The sequence below is a fragment of the Medicago sativa genome, chromosome 3 (genome assembly GCF_051527215.1).
Source record: "Medicago sativa cultivar Bolivia chromosome 3, Bolivia_mono, whole genome shotgun sequence".
NCBI classification, from domain to species: domain Eukaryota; kingdom Viridiplantae; phylum Streptophyta; class Magnoliopsida; order Fabales; family Fabaceae; genus Medicago; species Medicago sativa.
Genome location: NC_140751.1, coordinates 29,418,095 through 29,436,659, shown reverse-complemented (window position 1 = coordinate 29,436,659; position 18,565 = coordinate 29,418,095). Strand labels below are relative to the sequence as shown.

Genomic DNA, 18,565 nt, shown 5'->3' with positions numbered 1-18,565 from the left:
ACAATTAAGTTTATTTATAGCAAAAACTTATGTCAGATTGTGAAACTGAATTTCTATGTACTGTTTTATTGTAAACTATACACTAAGGACTTTTAAGCTCTGTAGCACCGACATGACACCGATACATGTGATGACATTTAATTATGTCATTTTCTGAAGTTACTATCGGCGTCGACGTGTCTGTGTTTGTATCAGTGCTTCATAACTTTTAAGTTCTTTGCTTTCAACAAAAGGCTAACCCAAAACCAAAATAAAGCTGAACAACCAATGATTTGTTTCAACTAATCATATCCAATTCAAATGAAAGTAAATTTTGTTTATTCACCAAATAGTTATGATTGAGTGATAATGTAAATATTGTTCAGTTAGTGCATATGAATTAAATCTATAAAAAGTGTACTGAACAAAAATATACAGATAAACTAATCATCAAGGTCTGAGGTTCGATTCTCATCGGTGCCAGTTTGGGTACCCTAGTTTAACTTCTTCATTAAAAAAAAAATTCAAAATATAGAAAATAATCAAAATAGATAAGTACAAACTGAAGCTTTATGACATACATTTATGTTGCCAGCTACTCTTATTCTTATAGTGTCTGCTGCTTCCTTAAGAGAAATGAAAAGATGAACCAAATATCTGTGTATGCACTTTGCACACCTTACCGATGACAAACCTATTAACAACAAAAGAACAAAAATTAACAATGGCTTCGAAAACATTTAAGTTTAATTTCAACTAGGATCAAGAATAGGATTTTAAAAAATTAAACTGGTTTTCAATAGGATTTTAAGAAAGAATATTTTGTTCTTGTCACTGAGATAAAGTTGTAAATTGTAATTGTAATTGTAATTGTATTTATTTATCCATGTAATTGTAATTGTAAATTGTAATTGTAATTGTATTTATTTAGTTATCAGATAGAATATCTGATAACTATCCTTTAGTTTTATTTCAACAAAGATATGTCTCAAGGAACATCAAATCTCATTGAGGGTGCATGTTGCATAAAATAGACATTGAAGTTATTAACTTAGGATAGATATATATTTTACTGCAACTTGACTATTTTATGAATTGTTCCACAGAAAAAATCAAAGAAAAAGTTGAAAAAAATTCTATATGGATAGATGCATAAAAAAAACTCATACCTGAAACAGAATTGCAAATTTTCCTTCACTTCTCTTTTCCCTCATATTATCACTTCCCTATTTATTTTTAAGACGGGAATGGACAAATGCTCCCACCTCTGACTTTTATAGTTTGCTTCTAACAAAGGACATTTCATGATGCTCAGTATCTTAAGAGAGGAAGGCAAAGTGTCTTTTGAAAGAGACTCAAGCCTTGGACAATTATAAAAGCAAAGTGTTTCAAGAGAGGATAGGTGTCGGAGTCCATTTCCATCAAAGGGTTTTATTTCACAGAGATTAGAAATATCCAAAGACACGAGGGACATTGGCAGCAACCGCTCCTTCAGCAAGGTGTTAACAATATCATCATCACCTCCGATACCCAATCTTGAAAGAGAAGTAAGATGTTGGAGACCCCATTCAGCTACAGGCGTTGTTATTCTCACTGATTTAATATTAATAGTACGTAATTTGGGAGGTAGGCAAGCTCCTTTACAGAATGGTAAAGTTAGTTCGGTAAGATCTGTGAGAGTTAAATGTTCAAGAGAGATCAGGGTGTCCATCCGTAGAGTCAATGATCTAAGTGCATCACATTTATATACCGAAAATGACTGGAGGGTTGACGGGAGATCGGAAGAACTTTCTGAAATAAAAATGGATTCCAGATTTTTACAGCCTTTAATGGAAAGATTTTGGAGTGCTGGGAAACCATCCAATGGGAAGGAGGTAAGTGCATGGCAACTATTCCTTAAGTGCAATGTCACAAGAGATGTGTAATTGCCCCATGTTTCAAGTGGCAGGAATGCTAAATTCAGACAATCATGAATTCTAAGTGACTGCAATGAGGTGGGTAGACCATCTGTTGGAAAAGCAGCGAGAGATGGAAGATCATGAAGTTCCAAGAATCGAAGACAAGTGCTGCTCCTAATAATTTTGGGTAATGAAAACAGGGTATCACAATAGATGATTGTTACACTTTGAAGCACACAGGGAGAATCAATCTCAAGTAACAACCATTGGGAACTTTCTATAGACCTTTTTATACGTATTTTGTTTAATGAGGAGAGCCAATGCAAAGTAGTTGGTGGTGCTTTCAAGAGACTGTCACATCCAGTTATATGGATTCTATCTATCGAAGAAAGATGGCTAGGCAAATTCCCCCTTAGTTTTGCACATTGGGTTAAGCACAAAGTTCTAAGGCGAGGAAAATTAAACTCACTATTTTCATAGTGTATCCATTCTTTCCAATTCGGCATGCTGGAGAATGTTAAAGACTCGAGAGATTGAAATGGTTGGAATGAAGAAATGGAAGGTTCTACTGTCATCCCATAGAACTCTAGCCCAATTGTTTCCATTGTCATACCCTCAATAGTCAAGTCCTTGAGAGAAGGTAGTTGGCCTAGTGGTGGAAGTGTTACACAATATTCACAATAAGAGATGCGCAAGGACACCATGTTAGAAAACAAAGGATCACCCAACCAACTCGGAAAGCTTGTCCCGCCGTACAACCTAATAGTCAGCTTCCTCAGGTTAAATGAAGGTTGCAACATATCAAGCACATCCTTCTCTATTCGCGAGTCTTCCGTTTGTTTGCTCCATTGTAACTCTAACTCTTCAATATCTTCTTTGTTTCTCATGTTGACATCATAAGCCTCAATGGCATCGATGACATTCTGCAGGTTCTTGATACAAAGTTTTCCCCGCAGGTTCGGAAACTTACCAACCTCTTTGACACTTAACCCGGTGTCTTGCTTGCCAACTGAAAAATCAGTTAATGTTTGCAGGTTATTGAGTCCAACAATTTGCATTGGCATCTCCTTTATCTTTGTAGCACTAATATCAAGGTGCCGTAAGTTAATTAACTTCCCAAAATGTAGTGGCAACTCAGTGAGGTTTTCACACCGTGTTAAATTCAAGGTTTGCAGATTGTAAAGATTGCATGTTGCATCAGGCAAGCTTTTAATTCTAGTGAATGAGAGATCTAAATACCTCAACTCCACCAAACTACCAACTGATTCTGGTAGTATGGTGATGTTTCGATAATTGTTTAAGGATAGCACGCGTAACCGTTTGAGTTTGGGTATTAAATCTTCAGCAACCTTACTAGATAAGTAATATCCTCCTGCCAACATGCCAAGGTTAATGGGTAGGAAGCTTCGCAAGCATTTGAAATTGTAGATAACCTCAAACTTCTTGAAAAAGTCGTAAACTTCTTGATTATATGACAAATAACGAACATTTTTAGGCATGTTACCACCACATTCAAGCCTGAAGCAACTTGTTCCAGACACCACTAAGGCTAAATCATTGACAAGGTCGTGCATAACAAATTTTTCTTTTCCATCATCATTTGATTGTTGAATTAAGGACCTGGATAACAATTCAATCAAGTAGTCGTGGCCTACTTCCTCAGCTGTTTTATTACATTGAGAATGCTCTAGGAAGCCTTCTGCCATCCATAACAAAATCAATTCCTTCTTGTCAAGTGGAAAATCCTTCGGAAAAATTGAGCAATAGGCAAAACATCTTTTCAAATGTGAGGGAAGATATTGATAACTTAGACGCAAAGCAGGTAAAATAGTATCATTTGGTAAGTTCCATATGTCACTATTTAGAATTGCAGTCCACTCTTTTGCATCTACCTTTGAACGCAAAATTCCTCCGAGTGTTTTAGCAGCTATGGGCAATCCACCACATTTTTTGGCAATCTTTCTACCAATTACTTCTAGATTTGGGTACTTACTACCTCGACGGTCTTCACTTCTGAATGCATGCTTTGAAAGTAACGACCAACAGTCATCATCTGATAGAGGATCTACTTTGTGAATAGGAAACGTGTGTGCAACCTCCGCAACTTTTTGTTGGCGTGTTGTGATGATCACCCTACTTCCCGTTTTGCCGTTAATCAATGGAGTTACTAACTCATCCCAATCATTATAATTGTCATTCCACAGGTCGTCAAGCACTAACAAAAATCTTTTATCCCTCAAGTTTTGATTCAACTCAACTCGAAGAGAATCAAGATTATTGCTTTCGCCACTTCTTGAAGTGACAGATTCATGAATGGTTTTAGTTACTCTTAGAATATCGAAATCCTCCGATACACAAACCCAAACTTTCATATCAAAATGGTCTTGAACTTCTTTATCATTATAAAGAAGTTGGGCAAGAGTGGTTTTGCCGACACCCCCCATGCCCAAAATTGCAACCACACCAATATTGGTAGTGTCACTGTCAGATATCAACATATTAATGAGTCTCTCTTTATCATCCTTCCTACCAACCATGACAGATTCATTTACCATTGAACTTGAAGGCGTTCTAAGAGAAACTCTCGCGCTCACAGTTTGCAAGCCAAGGATATCTCTCTGTTGTGCAAAAAGCTGCAGCCTTTGACACATAATCTTCATTTGCGAATTGATCTCTCGATAGAGATTTTTAAAAGGAGATGAAAAGAGGTTCCAAACCTGATTAGTCATGTTTTCAGCTTGTTTCTTCTCCACCTTACATCGCAGGGAGTCGTAATTGATTTGGTTAAGCAAATCCTCAGCATCAAAGATTGCATCTTTCAGTTGATCCAACCATTGTTTGACAGCAGGGTTGGTGATTTGCTTCTGTTCTGCATCATCTAGGACAGCCTGAAGAGCGAGTAGTGTTGTTTCCAACTCTGCCAACAGCGAGGAATTCAGCTTGGTGTTTCTGATGTAATCACAAAATTCTTGTGAAGCAAGTTTCTCAACTAAAGTTTGAACAGTAGCAGAGAGAAAAGCCCCACCCACCAAAGTTGCAGCCATCTTCTATAGTTAAAGTAAAACAGCAAGGAAGGAAGTTGTAACTAAATCTTGAATGGATTTCTGAACTATGAAGATTTAGAATTAGGATAGTAGGCAATGTGTATAGTAAAGAGATATGGCTGAAGAAAAATACACGGTTATGTTGTGAAAGAATAATTGAAGTATTGAGAAAAGCATTGATAAAAAGCAATGGTTAACGGACACACATCTGGCAAAAGAATTGATATAAAGAAAAGAAAACAGTAAAGCAAAAGAGAGGATTCCAAAGTGATCACCTTTCAGCATGCAAAACTAAATTATTAGACACATGCAAAACTAAAAAAATTCAATAAAATTGATGTAAATTGATACGACTAAATTATTTTTCTTAAATTTTATTCATTTTATTAGAGGGTATCCAAATAATATTGATTTAGGGTTGTATCCATGAAAGAATTCTCATCACCATAGTTCTTTGATATTTGTTTGTTTATGTTTAAAAGTCTTGCTGGGAATAAAGCATAATTTAGTAAAAGCTACTATATGAGGAAATATAATTGCTTTGGTCACATGCCCAAATAACACACACACACAAAACCAAAAGAGAATACAATTGAATAATGTTAATGGATGTAACTAAATAATAATCTTTAGTTTTTTTTTCATTTCATATCTGAGTGCCTAAGTAATATTAATTTGTAGTTGTGTCTATAAAAGATTTTCTCCTGTATAGAGAACAGCAATTCAATAATTTTGATGTTGGAAAGTGTGTGTAACAACTCACAATTATTTATTTATTTTGTAGTATTAATTCTATTTCTATAATAACTTAATTTGTTAAAACTTTTAGAGTAGTGATATTTGTACAACTAATATTAGACAACTTTGGTGACAATCACTTTTCTCCTCTTGCTATTAGACAAAAACAATGGAGAGAGAAATAAGAAGGGAGAGAATAAAAACACATGTGAGTATGAGAGAGAGTTGTTTCAAAAGTTGTTAAAAAGTAGTTGTACGAATATCATTTATCAAACTTTTCTATACATGCATTCTAGAAATCATGTTACAATTAGAAACTCTATAAAAGTGACACTCAGGTGTAAACTTTTTTTTTTTTTTTTACCACTAAGGTGTAATTTGATTTGATACATTTGTAAAATAGTTTTACATTATAGGTATAGTCTAGGTTCAATTGGTAATGTCAATATTGTTAGGTTGAACATCTTTACCTGAATTCAAACCTGGAACCTCACACTTGTGTGTGACTTTTAGGTGGCATTCGCCATTTTTTCTAAAAATAAAATATAAAATAGATTGGAAATGCATACAAATTAATCTCTTCTTTTTAGTATTCTTGTACAGTGACCCTTGTTATGGAGGAGGTGACTCAAACAATGTTTATTTTTTAGGTAGAAAAATTCAAAAATTATAAATAAATTAAATTGAAAAATGTAAAAGAATAATATTTCGATTGGATTGCAATTTTTTTTAACAAGTCAAAATGAGATATATTAATGGAAACTCACTCTCTCTAGCACAAGGCGTGCCAGACAGAAACGAACAAGTTTACAATAAAACAACAAAGAAGGTTAAGAACACACTCTTAACCCGCCAAAAAACCAAATATCTCTTAACCAATTCCAAGACAAGGAAATGGACAATACCACCAATTATGGTAACCGAAACCAAAATGTGGATATTTTGCCTTCAACCACCAAAAAGATAACAACTTAATTTTGTCCAACAGTTGAGGAATGCCCACTTGATTTTTAAAAATTATCTCATTTCTTTCGTTCCAAATAACCCAAATGCACGAGAACCAAATAATCCTCATGATAAAACAACGCATTCGTGATCTACCTTCTAAGTGACAAAACTGAGCGAAATGATCCAACGGAGTGAACGGATCAGCCGATGACAATCCAATCCAATGACGCATTATAGGCCAAATGCGAGTAAAAAAATTAGAAGATAAAAATAGGTGACTTGATGATTTCATTTCGCCGCAACCTCCCACACAGAGCTGAGAGTCTTGCTGAAGAATGCCCCTTTTATAGAGATTATCTTTTGTAGTGAGCCTATCACGAAAAAGACGCCTGACCAACAAAGAAACCTTCAAAGGAATGTCCTTTTGCCAAAGCAGCTCTGAGGCATTAGTTTTAACTTGTTGATTGGACGAGCAGAGAAAGTGATACGCACCACAAACAAAATACCCTGGAACTGAGTCTAAATGCCAAACCCACTTTGTAATGGACCATGATGAAGAAGAGGGAGCTGACCAGTATGAGTCCAATTGGGACAAAGGGCCTCGCCTAAGATCTAAGAGGAACCAGGGTAGGCCCAAGTGGATGAATGACTATGTCAAACCATAAGAGTATTTGGGTAGCAGCTTGCCTAGTCAATAAGAGCCACTTAGAATATGCTTTACGCTTTTTTAGTCCTTGTATGGACACCTGTAGGATAAGGTCGTTGGAGGCAATACAATCCACAATTGTCGTAGTATTATGCTATATGTAATGAAGGGACACTGAAATTAAGGCAATGATAAAAATTCAGAAAACACTAGAGTCTGCTCCACTCACGGAGTAAAATCTATTTCTGCTCTTTTTAATTTCTATTCACAAATTGTATCCTTACACGCTTATCAGCAACATTTACCTTCAAAGTAACATCATGAACACTACAAGAAAATATGTGATTTGCTACGCCCATTTCCGTAGCAAATTCGCAAATAATTCCTAGCAAACAAGTTTAGCTAGAGATATGCTATGGAATACCTATTGATTCGGCCGTAGCATGGATTGAGAGACAAATTTCCTGGGAATTATTTCTTAATAAATCCATAGCTAGAAAAACAAAAATCCTAGCAAATATTTAGTTAATCCGCAGCAAAAAAGCATTCAAAATGAATATTACGCAGCAAGATAACCATGACTTATCATAGCAATTTCGCAACAAACCGACAGCAACATTACTAAGACTTGTCGTAGCAATTCCATAGCAAATCTACAGCAGAAATTTAACAAAATTTTCTTTAATGGATCCTAGCAATTAGGACCTTTTGACCTTTTAAAAAAAACATTTAAATCACTATCAATCAATTAAAAAAAACTTTAGCTGAACAGCACAAGAAATGCAAAATAGTATTGATAAGAAATTAGGTCTCATACAAGTAATTCAACATCAAGAGAGGCTAAACACAATCCCTCAAAAGGAAAAAAAAACGGTTATTGAAATTCCACAGTTTCGTAGCATGGGTTCAGAGCCATAGTCATTTGTTTCTAAGGCCTGTAAATCAGCAAATAATATTCAGCGAAGTGACAATCATATGACATTTCATTACTCTATAAATCAAAGAGACTTACATCCGTCAAGACCCTCATCCGCTCTAGAGGCTTCTGCCAAGACTTCTTCACAAGGGAGGATCTTTGGAGTGTGGGCAGGGCTTTGGCATATCGTCGAAGGGATACCAACGAGCAAAGCTAAGTAAAACACATGAATGTTTATCAAACAGTAAAAATCAATCTGCACATCATGAGAATTTCAGAGAGAAAAGAAAACTGAAAGTTTGTTAATTCATTCATTGGTTCCATAGAAAACGAATTACCAAGACTTGCGAAATACTGCAGCCACCTACAAGGAAGAAAATTGGAACACCAAACTCACAGTGTTAAGTGCAACTGGGTGAGTATGAATATCAATTAAAACATGCAGAGCTTCTTGTGTATGCGAATATGAGCTTCTTCTTCCCCCTTCCTCCTCTATAATTACACCATCAACTCCACTTAATTGAGCTACAAGTGGAGACCGTATCTTTTATGCTTGAAATAAAAAAGATAATAAGAGAACAACTAAACCAGATAATACATAGAGATGCAGGTGACAAAGTATTGGATTCAGAAAGCAACAGAAAACATTACAAAACAATTTATCAAATATCGGCTACACAAAACTTCACTTGTAGAACAGGACTGACAATACTTATGCTAAAATTAGTAATGTGATTATATATTTAGTATATAACTATTAAACTAAACTGCGAGAAGCTGCATAACAACAGCATCCATATTCAGATCAGTAATACTACTATATACATAAAGTTGACTTAAGTCTAATTAGTAAATTGAGCATGCATTTAGTGCTTACACTTTTGTTGAGTTGTTCTGGCAGTTGGAGTTTCATCTTGAGAGATCAAATTCTTTAAAGTATGAACTGAAGGTGACATGGAAAATTTGATAGTCAGTTTATTATGTATACACATACAGAATTGAATAAGTATAAATCAAAGAATTGAACAAGTATAAACCAAAGAATTGAATAAGCAGGACTTCAAAAAAATTGTCAATATCATTTAATTTATGTAAATGCATATATCACAAGATACTTTCAATAGTATAATCATTCAGAAAGTGGAGTAAGTTTACAAGATGCACACTAGTGTCATAATCTTGAATCTTCATATTCGTAGTTTAGTTCTGTTAAGGAAACCTCCTCACAGTTTGTCCTTAAATATCATGTGAAGGTTGTGTTTGGTGGATCATGGTACAAAAGTTGAGGTCCTAGAAGTGGCGTTGTACCCTCAGAAAATGTTACAGAATACTAATTTTAATATGACAATGTCTTTGAGAGCACATTACCTTTACGTGGCTGAGCTATGACCTTTTTTCCCAAACTTCAGCAGTCGTTTGAACCCTTTCGGCGATTCCTTTGCATGAGGCTTCTCAGTTGTTTCAGGAATCTTTTTGCCCACACAAAAGAATAAAACTTGAAAATACAACACAATATTTTCAAAATTATACATACCATAGACAACCTTGATGCTAGTTGGTATTCTGATTCAAGAGGTAGGAACATTGGCTCCTTCAAAACTTTAAGAAGCTCATCAAAGTTCACATTTCTCGAAAAATAATTTTTCGATAGATATTCAACAGGTACCCTCATATGATGTTGATGCAGTATCTCAGAAGATTCCTGTAAAAGACAAGATTAGTAGGAACAAGGCTGATTCGCCTATAAACCATAATTAGCATATACATTTAGGTAATAACAAAGAAATGAATACACATATAACAAGCAGAAGAAGACCAATTTCACAACAACATTAAATAATGGCTTCACGCATTAACTTTTAACAGATACCTTTGAAATGACGACCACAAGTCACAACCGTGCCACACTAGGCTTGGGGTTCTGATAGACTTCGTGCTAAAATCCTGAGAAATCAAAGGAATAAGCTTTGAATTCGGACAGGGTAACATGACACTTCGTCACTGCTTTGGAAAAAACTAGCAGGACACCCACAATCAACAAAATCACCAAGTATGTGACCTTAATTGAGATATAGCAGTAGTTAGCACAATTATCAACAAAACAAACATCGAGTTCCAAAACTAAACAACCATCAACAGAAAGGGATTTGGATCCTCGGTAGCAAGTTCTCTATTGTTGAGAGATTAGTGGCTGGGATTTGTGAAACTCTCTGTTACTCTGACATGTTTTAGAGTCCAACTAACGTATCCTCTAACCAATGTGAATCGGTTCCATAAATTGCATATTAACTACTAACATAAAAAACTAACAAGTAGTAAATCCAAAGATTTTCTCTAACTTCTTGATCAGGTCATGGTTTTATCATCAATTTTAAATATCTATGCTTGATTAGGTGGTTATTCGAGAATAGGAAACAAAGGATTTAGCCACATTTCCACAATTTTCAATCACTACCAAGTTTTACAACTAGTAACAAAGCCACAATTTTGAATTACCAAGTTTTGAAAACAGATTATTCTATATAAAACTAACTCACACATTGAATTTCAACATTGAATAACACAGAAACAAGTTTCTAGGTTGCAGAGTAATGAATTGAACTAGAAAAATAATGTGATAATTCATGGATTTCAGTGAATATTTTATTTACACAAATATATTTCCACTGCAATTGAAAGAAATTGATCCTAATTTAAATCAATTTGACTACAAGCACGTATAAGATCAAATTGAAGTAATAGTGAGTAAAATTACAAAAACTAGCTTTCTTACCAAAAACACGTGATGGAAAATCGATTGTATTGAAGAGATAAGAAAACGCGTGAATCCACTATGCGAATGAAGATCGGAAATCAAGGTTCAATCGATGGAGAACAAAGTATAATAGTGACAAACTCGTCGGATTGAGTATCAGCAAGCATTTTGAGGTTCTCCGTGAAGGAGGTGGAAGATCGGTGCGAGCGAAGATGTAGATCGACGGGACGGTGGCTATCTGGGCAATCGGAGCAATCGACGGCAGCGACGTTGAGTGGAGGACCGAGATCGGAAGTAAGAGATGGAGCATAGTAGCTCGTAGAGACGGTGGAAATTGGTGCGAGCGACGGTGTTGATCGGTGCTACGGCGGAGATCGTGCAAGCAACGACGACGGTGGTGGTCGGTGCCACGGTGGAGATGGATAACGGCTTTTGCGGTCGTGCGTTTCTGAGAGAAGGGTTTGCTTTTTTTTCTAAACAAAAAAAAAAAAATAACCCCTTGAAAAAAGGATTTTTTATCCTAATTTATTTAAACATAAAAAAAATAATATAAAAAAGCTAATATCTGTCAAATGGTAGCAAATTATTTTTATATTTACTACCATTACATTTCCTAGCATAGCTATGGTAGCATATCAGGGATTTTCTTGTAGTGGAAGTAATCTCATGCACTCCTCCAACAACTCCTCCTCCCACGTCCACAACCTTCGCCTCCACTTCCACGCCTCACCTCCCACTCCCTAACCTAAAGAGAACATACCAGTTATATGGGTGTTGAAGATGTGGGTGTTGAAGGAATTTTGTGGAATTTCAGTTATATAAATAGCAATTATTAATTATTAATATCTTGATAGAGACAAATAATATCCATTCATTCTCTGTTCTTTGTTTTTTTTCTACACATTGTCAGAAGAAGATAAATTCTATTATCAGTCTTGATAGAGACAGCTACAGAAAAGGACAAATCTGACGTGGCTTCTAGGTCCCTCTGGATCTTCTGTATTTCAGAGTCTGGAGGTCTTCAGAGTCTGATGCTTTTCAAAATCTGATGTAGATCTTCAGCTTCTGAGTGACTTCCTTTCTTCTGATCCAAGACATTGACTTATGGTTGACCTTTTTTTAGTTCTTCTACCATAGTCTTTTAGTTTCTCTTGTGCTTATGATGCACTTATTCATGTTCAGACATTGTTAAATTTAATATTTTGTCCTGCACATTTGAACATATATTAACATATCCAATTGTTCTTCAATACTTTGTTATTAACAAAACTCCAGAGGAATTGCACAAACAAATTTTGTTCCAACAGAGACATATATCCCTCTATCTCATATTAAATGTCACCTTTGGAGGGTTATGTCATGTTTTTTAAGAAAATAATTAATTATGTCTATTTCAATAGTAAATTTAGTATTATTTATTAAAACATCTTTATTAATTGTAGTTATTAAAGTAGTTAAGTGTGGTATACAATTCAATAAATAAAAGTATATTGGTCGAGAAAAAATAATAAATGTTGCACAATTATCTTTAAATTGAGAAAAAAATGCATATAAAGTAAGGTAGGAAACTATAATTCTTCCTGCTAACATTTAATTGTATTGTATAATTCTACCCATCAATAGTATATATATAAAGTAAGGTTTTTTATGTCACATGTCACTTCCACGTTTATTATTATTTTTTTATATTTTATTTGACATAAATATCTCAACAAACTTTTGATCTTATACACTAAATATTTTATTTAATTTTATATTTAATTTCTAATATTTTATGTAGCCAAAATATCTCAACAAACTATGTATAACACTTTCAATATTATCCATTAAATCTTCCTTTTTCTTCTTCTTTTTTTTAGGAAAAGAAGTTTCAATTAGTTATTATATAATCTTTTAGCACCATATTATTCAATTAGTTTTTTCATTGACGAAAAAAAGGCTTCGATTTGTTTTTTTTTAACTATAAATAAATGAGATTTTGTTAATCACCAAAATCACATATTTTGAGCAGAAACTGATACTCAAACCTTCTTTTGATCTAAGCTTTTTCTTTCTTCATGTTTGACAAATATCTATACTATCGTTTCTTCTACTTATGCTTAGATTTTTATTTTTATATATATAATATAAGATGGAATTAACATCTACGAGTGAGTTTACTGATTGTTTTTTTTTTCTTCAGGTCATTGAACTATTGTTTCTGGTATCCATTACAAACACCTACGAGTTGCAGGTCCTTGAACTAACACATATACTATTGTTTTCTGTTTTAGGTCCTTGAACTAACACCTATACTATTGTTTTTTTTCCCGATTCAACAGTACCGCTCTTCTCTCCATTCTTATTCATAATTCATAATCGAGTTTGTGGCATCCATTCCTATTTTCTTTTATTATTATTATTATTATTATTATTATTATTATTATTATTATTATTATTATTATTATTATTATTTCACCAGTTTCGTAGTTTAGAAATAGGTATTTTTTCTTATGTTGATCTTTTATGTTGTTTTGTGCGTGAACCCAGTATAGCGGACATTCATAATTGGTGCGTGTCGTTATAGCAATAGGTATCAATCAATAGTATCAATCAATGTTGTTTTGTGCGTGAACCCAGTATAGCGGGCATTCATAATTGGTGCGTGTCATTATAGCAATAGGTATCAATCAATAGTATCAATCAATCAGTAGTATATATATATAAAGTAAGGTTTTTTATGTCACGTGTCACTTCCACATTCATTCTCAATATTTTTATTATTTTTTCTATTTTTAAAAATCAATATTTTATTTAACATAAATATTTGAACAATATTTTGATCTTATCCACTCAATATTTTCTTTAAATTTTTATTGAAATTCTAATATTTTATGCAGCAGAAATATCATTCAATTAGTTTTTATGTTTGAGGAAAAAAATGGTTCGATTAGTTTTTTTTTTTTTGATAAAAAAAGGTTCGATTAGTTATTATGTTATCTTTTAGCAGCATATTCTAATGAAAATGTTAACTATAAATAAATATATTTTCGTTAATCACACATTTACATATTTTGAGCACAAGCAGAAACCTCAAACCTTCTTTTCATCTAACATTTTTTCTTCTTCAGGTTTGCCAAACACCAATTTTATTATTTCTCTTACTTTGATATATATATATATATATATATATATATATATATATATATATATATATATATATACATATAGGGTAATGCTAATGCACACACACTCAAAAATTAGAAGGTGTAGTTTAGCATGGTACACATTTTACATTTTGACTAAAAACCCACACAATTCTTTTTAAATGCCACTAAACCAAAAGGATGTTAAGGTAATTTAACTAATCTTCTCTCTCATGCAATAAATGAATCATTCCTCTTAGTCCAACATTCTTATCTCTAATAACTGCAAATAATCTCTGCTCTGAGTTTAATACCAATATTGTTGCTCACCTTGTTTAACACCTACGTTTGAAAGCTTTCTCACTTTTTTTTCTTTTTTTTTTTACGAATGAAGCATCTTCCCTCTCCCCTCTTGTTTAATTAGTCTTTAACTTGAAATCATTCCATTTCAATTTTGCTTCCTATTAGATTAGACGAAGCATTATTGCTCTGATTTGTGGACCTCCTGGAAATTTTGCATTGCCGATATCGGTAAGGTTAACATAAAAAAAAAAAAAACATAACAATTCCATTAAGTTTTTTATTTTATTTTTACCAAAATTCCATTAAGCTTTAACAACTTTGCGAGGGAACATCAAATGTTTATGATTCTTGTTTTTATCTTCAAATGCAATGGAACAATATAAAGATGCATAGTTGGACAACAATGGTGAACGAACTGGATGCTACTGCTTCCGATTCTTATCAAACAAAGAGAATGGTTCATTAATTGCAAAGAGAGAGAAATTAAAGAAAAAATTTAAATTACCTCAACATCCATTTGGTTTAGTGGCAGTTAAAAAGAATTGTGTGGGTTTTTAGTCAAAATGTAAAATGTGTACCATGCTAAAATACACCTTCTAATTTTTGAGTGTGTGCGCATTAGCATTACCCATATATATATATATATATATATATATATATATATATATATATATATTGGGTTTTGTTACAAGCCACCCTTTGGTGGTGTCTTTTATCAAGTCACACCTTAAGGTGTGATTTTCACTTTTTAGTTATAACTTTGCTAAAGGACACCTTCCTAAAAGTAAGTTGGTGTCTTTTCGCAAATGCTCATAGAGTAACTTGATAAAAGACACCTTCATAAAAGGTGTCTTCTATCATAACCCTATATATATATATATATATATATATATATATATATATATATATATATATATATATATATATATATATCAACCACTTTCTTTCCTTTCAATCGATTTTTCTCTCTCATACACATGGGTCACGAAACAAACACATGACCACATGTTTAAAGGGACCCAAAACTCTTATCACTTGGACTAATTCATTATTGATTATGTTACACTTTTTATTCTTGCATTGGACATTCATCTCATCATTTATATTTATTTTTATGATATTATTATAATTTTAAATTTAAATAAATTCAATGTAATATACTGACACGTGTATTCGTGCACACAAACTTATAAAACGTATTTAATATCTAACCCGGGCAACGCCGGGTCTCTAAACTAGTTTTACATAAGGAATATAGATGAATGAGTTGCTTATTTGTTATTCATGTTATTACTGGGGAAAAAAAATTAGGCCATATTTGTAGGCAACAGTTCCTTTGTAGTATTTATTACATTTATTACAGTTGGAGAGAAATGATTGATATATACAATATTCACTTCTGATTCTTAAACAAGTTTGCATGGTTTCTTCAATACAAACTACAAAGAGAAAAAATAGACAATGTCTATTTACATTTGTAGCTGGCCTGTAATTGAGATTTTGCTGCCAAATTTCTGGACTTGGAGTAAGATTTATGTGAGATCTAATCCTAAAACAAAGTGAGAATCTGGACAAGAAAAATTCTTATTCCCTAAAAATTGTTGGATTCATGTTGTCTAGTAGGTCTTCAAGCAGAGATAGTAAGCCTAAAAATTGTTTGTTGCCATCCTATCAGCGTACGTTTCTCTATTGACGAAAACAGTATTTTGACAGTTTCTGCGAGGAAGTGTCCACCGGCATCATGAATTACCTGCGCGAAGTAAGAAAGTTTATCACCCTTGTTGAATTAAATAGTGTGTATATATTAAAATAAAATCGAACTATACAGAGGAAAGAAGTACAACCTGAGTAAATGTTAATTTTTCTTTTTTTACTAGTAAATCAATTTAAAAACAAGTTTATAACACTTTTAAATATTTCAAGTAAACAAGTTTTATGCTTTCAACAAAAGGCTAACCCAATACCAAAATAAAGCTGAACAAGCAACGATTTATTTCAAGTAATCATATCCACTTCAGATGAAAGTAAAATTGGTTTAATCATCAAATAGTTATGATTGACTAATAATGTAAATATTGTTAAAGTTAGTGCTTATGAATTAAAGCTATAAAAAGTGTACTGAACAAAAATATACATACAAAATAATCAAAATAGATAAGTAAGTAAAACCTGAAGCTTTATGACATATACATTTATGTTGCCAGTAACTCGTATTCTTATAGTGTCTTCTGCTTCCTTAAGAGAAATGAAAAGATGAACCAAAGTGTTGTATGCACTTTGCACGCCTTACCGATGACAAACCTATTAACAACAAAAGAATAAAAATTAACAATTGCTTCAAGAATATGATTTTATGAAAGAATATTTTTGTTCATGTCACTGAGATAAAGTTGTAAATTGTAATTGTATTTATTTATCCATGTAAATGTATAGAATAGACATTGAGGGTGCATGATGCATAAAATAGACATTGAAATTATTACCTTTAGGATAAGTATATTTTACTGGAACAAGTTGGCATTACATTGAACCATGAATCAATCTGGATTCTTATTTTAATCTACTTGTACTTATGCAGCAGACCTTTTAGTTTTCTTTTACTTGTTGAGAAAATTGTGTAACAAAGTCTTAGACCAGATTAATTTCAAAATCTCAAGAAATGGTGTTTTACCACAGCTTGTTGGTTATTATAAATGAACTTGACTATTTTATGAATTGTTCGACAGGAAAAATTGAACGATTCTTCATGGATAGATGCATAGAAGAAACTCATACCTGAAACAGGATTGCAAATTTTCCTTCCCTTCTCTTTCCGTCCCTTCCCTCATATCATCACTTCCTCATTTATTTCCAAGACTGGGATGGACAAATGTTCCCACCTCTGACTTTTATAGTTTGCTTCTAACAGAGGACATTTGAAGATTCTCAATATCTTAAGAGAGGAAGGCAAAGTGTCTTTTGACAGTGACTCAAGCCGTGAACAACCATAAAATTTAAGTATTTCCTTCAAAAGATTTCACATCAAAGAGATTATCGATTCCCAGATACACAAGGGAAATCGGCAGTAACCGCTCCTTCAGCAAGGTTTTAACAATATCATCACCTTCAATGGTCAATCCTGTTAGAACATTAAGGCTTTGGAGACCCCATTCAGTAATTTGGGAGGTAGGCAAGCTCCTTTACCAAACGATAAAGTTAGTTTGGGAAGAGCTAGGAGAATCAAACTTTCAAGAGAGATCAGGGTGTCCATCCGTAGAGTCAATGATCTAAGTGCATCACATTCATATACAAAAATTGATTGAAGGGTTGACAGGAGATGAGAAGAACTTTCAGAAATAAAAATGGATTCTATTGTGAACATGGTATCACAATACTTGATGCTTACACGTTGAAGCACACAGGGAGAATCAATCTCAAGCAACAACCATTGGGTTCTTTCACGCCCAAGTAACAACGATTGGGAACTTTCTGTAGACCCTTTTATATATCCTTGAATACTTATTTTGTTTAATGAGGAAAGCCAATGCAAAGTAGTAGATGGTGTTGTCAAGAGACTTTCACAACCAATTATTGATTAATTATTTAATTAATCAATCATGGATTGACAATAATCAATTATTATAAGCTAATGTCATAATATAAACTATGGTCTATTGTGTTAAGCACTAACTAGTATGTAGCTCGTGCCAAGCAAGGGTAAATAAATCGCTATTAAGAAAATAATTTAGTTTAAGAGATTAATCTTCTTGTATTGATGGTGTAAATTCTTTTACATTCAGTTAAATCACGTCAAATAATTTTTTTTGCTATATTTTAGGAACTACCTTAAAAGTAGTATACTTGTATTATTTGGTCAGACATATATGTAAAAGATTTTTCTAGTATCCATGTATACAAATTAAATCTATAATTTTCTGTTATAGATATTTTTTTGAAGAAGCTAAAATGGAAATATATTAAGCAAACGACTTTACTTTCTCCACACAAGGACTGCTAGAGAAAAGCAAAGAAAAGTAACAGTTATATCAAAAAGAAGGAGAAAAAGTCCCCAAGAGACCAAAAATATGTGCATTTATTTCATACTAGTTGACCCAAACAATCGAAAATCAAACCAGATGAAGTATCACACGTAACTTTTTTGAAGAGCCTCTCAAAGCCATAAAATAAGTCAGATGATCCGAAATATGAGACGGGTTGACCAAGATGAAGCCTA

The 18,565-nt window shown here is 33.1% G+C and overlaps 1 long non-coding RNA gene and 1 pseudogene across 3 annotated transcripts in view; both read right to left on the bottom strand.

Moving 5' to 3' along the window:
* The window catches only part of LOC146936990 (putative disease resistance RPP13-like protein 1 pseudogene), an 87,534-nt pseudogene extending 82,478 nt beyond the window's left edge, over positions 1-5,056 (bottom strand). The window contains exons 1-2 of one of the 2 annotated variants that reach the window (XR_015030814.1): positions 1,149-5,056; positions 561-673 (exon numbers count right to left, since the gene is read on the bottom strand). The product of XR_015030814.1 is annotated as a putative disease resistance RPP13-like protein 1 pseudogene, transcript variant X2 (transcript). The remainder of the gene's footprint in view (positions 1-560; positions 674-1,148) is intronic. The other variant, XR_015030813.1, reaches the window with a different exon arrangement.
* A 2,962-nt stretch (positions 5,057-8,018) lies between these two features.
* On the bottom strand, positions 8,019-11,425 carry LOC146936989 (uncharacterized). The gene is made up of 8 exons (XR_015030809.1): positions 10,943-11,425; positions 10,040-10,113; positions 9,704-9,871; positions 9,538-9,617; positions 9,047-9,112; positions 8,508-8,721; positions 8,266-8,382; positions 8,019-8,188 (listed from the first exon to the last, which is right to left on the bottom strand). It is a non-coding gene; the product is annotated as an uncharacterized LOC146936989 (long non-coding RNA).
* Positions 11,426-18,565: the final 7,140 nt, after the last annotated feature.